We start from the raw sequence: 4,066 nt of genomic DNA, 5'->3' as shown, positions 1-4,066 counted from the left end.
TTGTCGCATCTGCCTTTTGTTCCATTAACAATCGATTGTGACGATAAAGAGGCCAATAGAGTCGAAGGTTGTGCAGAATCTGAGATATGAACAGTGTTTTCAGACTGAACTAAATTCAAGTCTAGCTATTGCCGTCATTGTTATTCAACTTTAAATGATGGTTAAAAAGAAGACGATGGAAAACCAGCACCCTTCTAAACAAAATCATTGCATCGATACACATTGGCATCGCTCAAGTAAGAAACATTACTCTACTCCTACAACCATATTATGGATGTATTTAGTTTGAGGCTAACACTATCTCAGCTATCCGATATGCATAAACTACCAGGTTATCGTGCCGCATACCATAAGTCATCTGAAGATCTATTGACATAGTTCTGGTTTATGGCCTGCGGCTTCATATTGTCAAAAATTTATTATCGGATTACTTGATTACCGGCCTTTATCCGGGAGCAGTTTTTTCGATGACAGGGCAATGATACCAGTGCCCTTAGGCCATAGACATATCCATAAACAAATACATCAGTGTCATGAAGTCCTTGCCCATTGTGTTAATCTCAATTGAAATTTGGTTGCCGCCGCGACTTTGCCCTAATGTTCCAACATGCAATTATCTTCTTATTGCATTCCTTTCGCACACCGGTTCCCACGATTCGTATGAAATGCTTGAGAGTATCCTGTTTTTTGTGTCCGCAACCTTATTTAAAGACTTACAAGTTGCTCCTCATGACAACCACTGGCCACGCTGCTCATGCATTTCTGGTGTCCATGCCAGTTGCCGGACTATAAAGTCAGAACGTGAAAGATCATGCAAGCAACTTCATGGATCTAAGGGTGAGTATGAAACATCAAATATCTTCCGCGGGAAAATTATATATGCTCCCTTCATAATTAATGTATACTCCCATGCCAGTAAGATAGTACTCAACAAAGAACCCTTGCAACTCCAGTGTTATCACGTCACACACCGATAGAATCTTCATTACTCGATGAGAATTCTCAATAGATTTGGAAACCGTTTTAATCTTAAATGTTGCCTTGGTCAAAGAAGAAAGATCCTTTAAATGTCTCACCCCCTACTTCTCCCTCTAATTAGTCTCTCCCCCTACATACTCTCCATTATCTCTGCAACCACAATGGATGAGGTAAGATTCCTATTTCCTAATTTCACTTTTACTTTCAGTTTGATTTAAATCTTAAATAGTTTATTGTACGTTGCTTTTCTCTATTTTATTTTTATGCGTTATTTGCAATATGTGCCAAAAAATTTGCAATGTTATTGATTTTAGTTAGATAGGTTGTCCATTACTTTCAAGGATGATAACTAATAAATACATCCTCCTTTCAACAAATAGAGTCTGAGATGAGGAGACTAAAAATGGAGCTAAAGCAAACCATGGACATGTACAGCTCAGCCTGCAAAAAAACAGTCTCAGCTAGACACAAGGTAAGATCTCTTCATTTTGAACACCTGATCATATGTTGTTTATCTACAAAAGTTTCTAACTGAGGACCTGCTTATAACCCAAGTACCAAATATAAGTTAAGATCAGTGGTTGCAACATTTAACTACAATTGACTCGCCAAGCTTGCATGGACCTTTCTTGATTTCCTTCAAAACCAAGTTAAGAAAAATGGTATCTGTGATGTTTGATATCAGGCTGTAGAGTTTCACCGATGGAAAATTAATGAAGCTCGCAAGTTTGAGGATGCAAAGCTAGCTGAATAGGCAGCACTTGCAATTGCCAAGATGCAAAAGGCGAGGACGCAGGCGGCCAGTGAAGCTGCTGCAGCATCAAAAAGGATATCCGAACTGGAGACAAAGAGGCAGAAGGGTGTCGAGATGAAGGCTCTGACTGAAGCAGCAGCGAAAACCAAAGTCTTGACTGCTTTGCCAAACAGTAACATACGACATAGAAGAGATCAAGATTGGTACTGATAACTTCTCAGATTCTCTGAAGATTGGTGAAGCTGGATATGGGACAGTTTATAGAGCTGAGCTTGATCCCACACCATTTGCCATTAAGGTCTGAAGATCGGCTGCAGCACAAGGGATGAAACAATTCCAACAAGAGGTAACATATTTAGTGCTAGCGGTGGTGGTAGCATCAGTAAATAACTATGCATTTATGTCTTTACCACGAAATTTTGTATTCATGATGAAAAAACATGACTACGCAGGTGAAAGTGTTAAGCTGCATTAGACATCCAAACATGGTTCTTTTGCTCGGCGCCTCTCTTGAGTCTTGATGCTTAGTCTACGAGTACATGGACAATGGTAGCTTAGAAGAAAGGCTCTTTAGGAAGGGAGGGACACCTACGATTCCATGGTGGACTCGATTCAAGATAGCAGCCGAGAATGCAACTGGACTTCTATTCATTAACCAAACAAAACCAGAGCCCCTGGTGCACCGGGACCTTAAACCAAGCAATATTCTCCTAGATCACAACCATGTGACCAAGATCATTGACGTTGGGCTGGCACGTTTGTTCCCACCCTCAGTGGCCAACACGGTTACTCAATATCACATGACATCAGCAGCGGGGACATTTTTTTACATAGACCCAGGAGTACCAAAAACAGGCATACTAGGAACCAAGTCTGATATATATACTTTCTCGACAAGGCTATATTGTTGTCGTCATTGTTGATCTATGATACTGGAACTTCGTTCTGACATACATAACAATCTAGCCTTTGTTCCTTCACTTGAATTCATACAGATATAACTATAATAAAATCATTTACACAGGGTGGTAATTTAGAGCTGACACTCATTTTCTTCATAGAACTGCAAGCTTCCATCCCAAATTTTTCTTTCTATTGCAGTCTCCTTTTGAATGTCTTGACGTTATTTTTTTTCAAGTTCCTTTTTATAAAAAAAAAGATCGTCGCTAACATTGCTTTTAAAGCTCAACAGAGGTTTGCCTGACAAAAAAATATATCATAAATCTTTTTGAAAAAAACATTACTGCTATTTAACATTGTTAATTTTGAATTACACATTACTACACGTCTTACAAATATTTTCCCGCATTAATTTTTTTTCTTCCGTTTTTTTCATGCAATAAAAAAATGGCTCAACCGCCAAGTTTCTCATTTATAAACAGTTACACAACCACTTCCCTTAAAGCCAAGAATCTAGGTCTCAGTTGAATCTATTTTAAAAGCGATACATCCTACACACCGTTTAGAATACAGATTCAGTTACTTCATGCACTGACATTCCTAACTACCCTGTAACAGGTATGATAGTTACTATAAATACTCAAAAACTACATTTTCAAATCCTCTTCTTCTTATACGTTTCCATTCTCTTATCACGTCATCACCAAGAACAACAAGTACCCAAATCACTCTCAAAAAGGTTGGTTTCTAAATCTCCTAACTTTTAAGTTACAACTTTTAAATTTGGCATGTTGTCGCTTTATTTTTCCTTGCAACTAATTCATTGCACTTTAGGTACACGTTACAAATGGGTACAGAGGAATATGTTCCATTGTATAAATTAACTGACAAAACTCATCGGTGTAAAATTAAAGTTAGGTGTCGAGAAGATGGACATTAGGCAGTAAAGACTCCCAAGAGAAGAAGAAAAAGATTTGATGTTGTCTGATTGATGAAAGGGTAATTCGTATAAGTCATTTATGTTCCGTTACATTGAATTCTCCCCATTATGACATTGCCTAATTGCTTTTAATTATTTTCAGGGAAATCAAATTCAAGCAATTGTTCCTAAGAACCATTCGAACACATTCTTAAATGTTCTTCACGAAGGACATGTATATCACATTGAAAACGTGTTGTTCAAACTAGAACAGATTCATTCAGCCCGTTCAACACGAATATCTTATACTTATCGGATGGGATACTATTGTTAGGGGATCTTCTGAGCACACCCCTGAAATTCCAAAATATAATTTTGACTTCGTTGAGTTTAACAAAAATTAGGCTGCTCCCAAAAAGAAAATCAAAATCTGCAAGGTAAGCTGCCGTGATATAAAAAGCAGATCTTTCAATTCTAAAAACATCGTTAGAAATGACTATTTCATCAAATTGTTT

General features: G+C 37.8%; 1 pseudogene across 1 annotated transcript; it reads left to right on the top strand.

The window, feature by feature from the left end:
• Positions 1-732: 732 nt before the first annotated feature.
• Positions 733-2,676, top strand: LOC147489264 (U-box domain-containing protein 52-like; annotated as a pseudogene). The gene is made up of 4 exons (XR_015202298.1): positions 733-837; positions 1,359-1,450; positions 1,664-2,078; positions 2,185-2,676. The product of XR_015202298.1 is annotated as a U-box domain-containing protein 52-like (transcript).
• The last annotated feature ends 1,390 nt before the right edge of the window (positions 2,677-4,066 follow it).

This window comes from Coptis chinensis, chromosome 7 (assembly GCF_015680905.1).
Source record: "Coptis chinensis isolate HL-2020 chromosome 7, ASM1568090v1, whole genome shotgun sequence".
NCBI classification, from domain to species: domain Eukaryota; kingdom Viridiplantae; phylum Streptophyta; class Magnoliopsida; order Ranunculales; family Ranunculaceae; genus Coptis; species Coptis chinensis.
Note: the sequence above shows the minus strand (reverse complement) of the source record. Positions and strands in the feature narration are given on the sequence as shown.